Consider the following 6,711-nt stretch of genomic DNA (forward strand, 5'->3'; position numbering starts at 1 on the left):
TGCAGTGCTTACACAGTTCCAAAGGGACGGTGCGTTTTGGGTGCTTTGACTATTTATATGAGAAAGAGATTTCATTTTGACACTTGAGTGAACTGTTTTGGAGAGATGTGAGCTTTTCCAGCTACACCATGTTGTTGTGCTGAACCATCCAGGTTATATTGGTAAAAGCACCAAGCGTGTTGAGAATGTCCGGTCTGTTTCAAGAAGTGAGCCAAAGTCATTGAGAAGGATCTTTCCATTTTGGTGGCACTGCCTATTTATATGGGAAAGGAATTTAGTGCTGAAGCATGATAAACAGCGTCGGGAGAGATATGAGCTTTTGCATGTGAGCTATGGTGTTGTGCTGAACTGTAAGACTGTTTTACCTTTTGTGAATGTAATTTCTGTTTCAAGAACTTAAACAAACCAATGGAGAAAAATACAATAAAAACAAGGTTCTCACTGTTGTATCTTGCATTATAGTATTTTTGTTCTGCATATTCCCAGTGAAGCATATATAAAACCAGAATCAGATGGAACACAGTATGCTTTCAGACCTACACTTTTAATAAATAATTACATGATTAGGCTTTTAGGGTCTTCAGAAATAATTATGGAATTAAATCCATTTATTTTTACCACTGTTCAGTATTTAAACATTATTCCACTGTGAACAGAAACACAGAGGTAATCAATGAGAAATAAGTGCAGATAATCAGTGGGTAGAATCAAAGTCACAGCTGGTTAAAACAAGGTACAGACGGCAGAGCGCACACCGGAAGTACCATTTAAACCTTTCATAATAAAACACTAAACCATTTTTTGTATAAAAGCCGGTTAGATGATTGAAGCCTGAAGAAACAAGACATATTAGCAATTTAACCATTTCTTTATTTAACAAACAAGGGCCTTAGTAGCAAGTGGAAGAAACATACATAAAAGCCTGGTACCCCCTCCTCATGCTGGTCACCAGCTTGGTCAAACACTGCTGTGGCATGGCATCCCATTCTTCAACAAACATTTGTCACAAGTCATCCAGTGTGGTTGTGTTGGTCACTCTGGAACCAACAGCAGCTGAAGCTGACCCCACAAGTGTTCAATGGGGCTGAAGTCAGGACTGCAGATAGGTCATTACATCCTCTCCACTCCCAAAATCTGGAGGTAGTCTCTGATAAACCCCACTCTGTGGGCATAGTTTGGTCCCAAACTGTAGAGATATGGGATTGCTACTGGTTGCAGAGTGTCATCTCCATAAGTAGAAGCACTGAGATTGTCTCCAGTGATGCCAAGCCTTGTTTTTCTAGTGTGGAAGAGACCGTTTCACACCATCACATTGACTCCACCAAAAGCTGTTACCCTCTGGTTGCATCAATCAGCAGAGCATTCTCCATTTCTTCTCCACACTTTGTCCCAACAATCCAACTGTCTGGACTCATCACTAAACATTATATTCCTCCACATGTCCAGGTTCCAGTGCACATTTTACTTACAGCAAGGGCAATCATGGTCGACCTTCTGGCATCCCATCCATATAAGAACAGAGATTGGTTGTGTGCAGTCTGTTCCAGATTGTCTGTGTGTAAAGCTGTCGACCAAACCGCGACTGTAAATATGTAGAAGACTGAAGAAATAGTCTTCTTGTGCTGTCTTCTGACATCTCCCATTATATGGAACTTGGCCTTTAATTTGGTACAAGGCATCGCTCCAAATAATGCTGTATCTTGGTTTTGTAGAACACTAGCTGGAAGTTTCTCTGTGGCACAGGCCCTATCCAGATCAGTCAAATGTGGCTTAACATGGAGCAGACACCAACTAACTGTACTTAGCTGAGTCCAGGCCCGGACTGGCCATCGGGAGCAGCGGGACTGTTTCCGGTGGCCTGGACTCTTAAGTGGCCTAACGTAAAAAAATAAAATAAAATAAAAAATGAATCAAGGTGAACTACACTGGTCTGCAGAAACTGGCACCCGCCTACTCATAAAATGATTTGTGTTTATCGGTTTTCACCTTCACCAACTGGCGATTGATTGAAAACATCAGCAGTCAAGTTTTATTTTTCATCACGAGAACGAGCGCGTGGAGGTGGAACACCAGAGAGACAGAGGAACGTGGTGCTGGAAACCGACCAATGGACTACTGGGAAAAAAGAGGAAAGGGGGAGCAGAAAGCGTGTTGTTTGGAGGCAAACTCTTATCTGAAGATAACATGATGATCACTGGTCGAGATTCTCCATGAGCCCTTTATGTAGCTGTAAAAATGAGCTGGTAGGATACTAGCGCCTAAACTTCATTCTACTGGAGATGGTTTGTTGTTTTATTATTAAACCACATCACCCCAAACACACAACTACACATGGATATGCTACCGTTTATATACACTAGCTCATATTTGGGGTTTCCTGGTATAACATGGAGAAAATAAAATAATTTGTTAATTATTTGTGTTGTATTAAACTGACAGGTGGATATTTTTATACTCTGGCTGCTTGGCTATGACAGTCCACATATACTACTTATATATGGAAGTTTGGTAAAGCTGCATTTATTTAATTGAAAATACAGATTTTAGCATTTTATTTGCTGTTTTATTTGTGGCATGTATATTTATAAAGCTAAAATGCAACATCTTCATGACCTCCGGAACCAGAGATCCAAGTGTAGTTAAGCTATGTATATTTTATTTTACACACAAAGCTCTTTATTTTCAATATTACCAGTTGCTTGTTTATTTCCGTACCTGAAATCAGTCACCTGTTAACCTTCTAAGTCAAAAATATGTGTGACTGTGTGGAAATTATTTTTTGTTTCATTGTTTAAAATCTCACCAAACTTTGCATGAGGTTACTTGGCATTGACTTGTCTCATTTGATCATTAAATTGTATATTTAAAAAACTTAAAAGGTGTACGGGGACAATCACAAACAAATATTCACATTACTCTTCACACTGTTAAGAAATTGCTTGTTTTACATCATGAAATATTTGGTGGGTTCTGCTGAACCGAACATGGATCCACAGGTGGGTTGAAAAGTTTGGGAACCCTTGATAAGGTTGGACAGTGTCTTATCGTTTTAAATTGAGTCCGCTTTTTCATTTTCTATTGAATCTCTTATAGTAATCTGGCTTAGAAAGAATGAAGAGAAAAATAAAAGTGATGTTGTTTAGCTCATCAGGGATCCTGCTGTGCTGTTGTACTGAACCTTGGGATGAGCGGGGGAATGAAAAGCCCTGAACAGGTGGCTTTTAGTTTGTGTTCATGGCTGTTAAATATAAATTTGATTTGAATTTGAAAAATGGGCTTTTGACGATTACTCACCCACATGTGGGTGCATGGATTTGTGGTTGTGCATCCAGAGGTGTGAGCAGATGTGTGCAGTGTGTGAGTAGGGGTGGCCTGAGTGAGTGAATGTGTCCCGGTCTGACTTTTTGTCCCAGTCCGGCCCCAGCTGAGTCCATGCTCACAGGTCCTGCTTATCAGGGACCTGGTTGTCAGCAGTTGGGGTATAAGAAGCTCAAAACAAGAGTTTATAGCAAAACAAGCTTTCTGGCGATAGCAGAGAAATTTTGGTAAGTTTTTAATCGGCACAACCCACATACCCTTGACTGAACTTGGCTGTTTATGACACAAATGCATTTTCCTTACAAATGTGGCAGCACAGCAATAAACAGACTTTCCAACCATGTAAAGTCAATGACCAAGAGACGTTTAAAAAACCCCAAACAAACAAACACGGTTTTAAACGGTGCCGTTGTTTGAGCACGTATTTTGAAAAGCTCACCGGAAGTGGTCAGAACTTTACTCCTCAGCCTCGCGCAGTCGGTGTAGAAACAGTTCAGAGACGAAACCAAGCGCTGAACCAGTTCGTTGTTTGACCAGTTCAATCGTTTCAAGATTAAATCCTTGTTGGACTTCGTGTAAAAATCCAGCTTTTCTGGTCCAAGACAACTTTATTTAAAAAACAAAACACAGAAACTTGCCAAACGGAAGTCATGGAGATGAAACTGTAGAGAGACGACCAGCAACTTTGGTGAGTTTATTGTTTAAATGTAGCCTCTTTATTCTGGTTTTGTGTCTTCTCTGCAATCTGGGTTCGCATTATGTCGAATAATCAGCAAACAAGGTAACAATTAAGTTACTTAATGTAGTTTTACCGACCGAAAAACTTCATTTATAGTAAGTCGCCAGGTTAGCTAAACCACTGTTTGTTCAGTCTGAGCTTCCCAGCTTAACCGACCCTGTAAACGGTAAAGAAAACCTGTATTTCCTCCTATAAAAACGGTTGAAGGTCCCGTGTTAACGTCCTGAGGCTTGGTGCTTCTTGGTATTCAGTCTTCTCTGAAATGTCTGTTTGATTGTGTTGAGTATGATAGTAACCAGTCAGAAGCAGATTCAGTTCTTTTTGTAATTTATGGTATAAGATGATTATTTTTAGTGTCATCTAAGAGCAATTATTCCTTAGTGATACTTAAATACGCCTTCATAATGTTTTTTTCCTTAGTGTGTGTTAGTTTAACATTCATATTTATTATCAACTTATTAAAAATACTACTTCAAAACATTTAATCATAATGTACTTTAAACGCTTTGTATTACATTGAGTTTTAAGTCATGTGTCCACCCATCATAAATATGTAATTAACTTTACGTACGTCTAGTTAAATTACTAAGTGTATATGTGTGGTCTGTTTCCTAAGCAGGGCTCCGTCAGTGCTGGTTGCCACCACTGGTCTGACTGGTCCAGTAGTTCCCAGCTGGCCTCCTTTGTTCCCACACACACTGATTAGCATGCACCATCCTAACACAGCATCTGTTCCTGCAGGCACTGCTTTGTTCTGCATTAAAAACTTGGGTCTTTGCCCTTTTTCTCCTGCTGTATGTCATGTCGAGTACTTGATGACATGTTAATCTCTCTGTTAACCTAAAATCTAAAGAAAGTTTAGATACTGGAGCTGCAGCAAACTGTAATCAGACGTGAGCTGTTACCAAAACATCACATCCTTCACATATGAGATATAACAGTAAACCATTGGTCAAAGGATTAAGATTTCACCAGAAAAATTATTTAAAAAGAACAAAAGAAAAAAGAAATTGAACCAAAACCTAGAAAAACTATGAACATTAAAGATGATGTGGTGGACCTGTTGTATAGGGTTTGATATAAAGATGTAGGAAACACAAAGTGTGTCTTGTGCAAGCATCAAACTAACTGCCGCATACAAAGCATAAACACAAATGTCACTGACTAACTTCAGTTGTTAACCTAATCTTCCATCCAGCTCTAACATGCTAGGACCTTTTATGGTGTTTTTTTTCATATTCTTGATCGACAGAGAAACTGCTTTTAGTAATTATCTGGTTAAAAACACAATGGAATGGACAAACCGGACTTGAGAGTGACCAGCATTGTTCAGAAGTAAATAAAACGGTTTCATGATTGAAACGTTTAAAGCTCCAGTAAACACAGTCACTCATCCACCATGTGGGAGGTCGTTCTGCGGATCGAGGCTGGATGGGTGTGTGGAGGGTGTGTTTTTCTAATCCTCACATCCAGATGTGGGTCCATATGAGCTTCTGACTATGATATTAAGGTATCTGAACTGAAGACTGAACATGTACACTTAACAGAAAGCTAACTTTTAGATAAATAACTCAAGTGCTGTCGTCTCTGTGAAACTTTCATGGATGTCAGGCTGTTCTGGGCGGCGTGGCTCAGAGGGTAGAGCGGTCGTCGCGTAGCCTGACGGTTCTCTGCCTGTCGAGCTCATGTCGAGGTGTCCCTGAGCAAGACACTGAACCCCAGATTGCTCCTGATGCGTCGTGGTTGAGCGCCTTGCATGGCAGCTTCCGCCATCAGTGTGTGAACGTGTGTGTGAATGGGTGAATGTGATGTGTACTGTGAAGCGCTTTGGGTATCGTTCCAGATACAGTAAAACGCTGTATAAATACGGACCATTTACCATTTAAGGAAAGACAGCGCCTCAAACCAAGGCCTTCTCAGCCTCAGCTTTGTACACTTGTAAGGCTTTTTTTTCATATTAAAAACAATGCAGTATGTCATAACTGGGTTCAATAATCTGTATCATAACTCTAAAGCCTTCATTGTCAGTTCTGTTGTGGATCTTTTGAGAGAAAAATGAGGGCTTAATGTAGGTTTTTTTCCTGCCTGGCAGAATCAGCTGGATTTCAAAGAATGTGATGCAGTTCGTGGTGTTCAGCTGCTTGACTTTTGACTTGTTCAACTCTTATCGTCTCTGGGTGACGGAACGTCATGTGCAGCCTGGTATTTGTGCATCTGAAAGCTAACTTTAGCAGCAGCTAACATGTGTCATGGTACTTCCTCAACGACTAACATCCGTAGGGAAGTCCACAACACAGTACGGAAAGTCAAAATGACCAAATGTGGAGAAAAACAAAAACAAGCAAAATTATAAATCAGCTATGATTTTTTTTGTTATGCTTCCAGCAGTCTCAGTAACAGTAAATATTAATAGAAAATCCAAAGCTAAAAAACATCATTCCACCCTATAATTACCTAAATAACGTTGTGGCCCGTATCGTCCGGCCCTGTTTACCTCATACACTCACCATAAAAGTGATGTCAGACTGGAAGATTTGTTCCAGTTCATCTGTCTATGTTCGGTTTGTGCTGCTGTGCTGAAACAAGTGTTCATGTTGAAAGTTTGTGGTTGAGTCAGCAAGCTTGTTTTTCCTGCTAGTGGGTCACATGTAGGG

At 40.1% G+C, this 6,711-nt stretch overlaps 1 protein-coding gene across 1 annotated transcript in view; it reads left to right on the forward strand.

The window, feature by feature from the left end:
* Positions 1 to 3,783: 3,783 nt before the first annotated feature.
* LOC121638422 (E3 ubiquitin-protein ligase pellino homolog 1-like) overlaps positions 3,784 to 6,711 on the forward strand; it is an 18,889-nt gene continuing 15,961 nt past the window's right edge. Inside the window, exon 1 of the mRNA XM_041983205.1 lies at positions 3,784 to 4,006. The gene's annotated coding sequence lies outside the window, so the exon portion shown is untranslated. The remainder of the gene's footprint in view (positions 4,007 to 6,711) is intronic.

The sequence above is a fragment of the Melanotaenia boesemani genome, chromosome 4, assembly GCF_017639745.1.
Source record: "Melanotaenia boesemani isolate fMelBoe1 chromosome 4, fMelBoe1.pri, whole genome shotgun sequence".
Taxonomy (NCBI): domain Eukaryota; kingdom Metazoa; phylum Chordata; class Actinopteri; order Atheriniformes; family Melanotaeniidae; genus Melanotaenia; species Melanotaenia boesemani.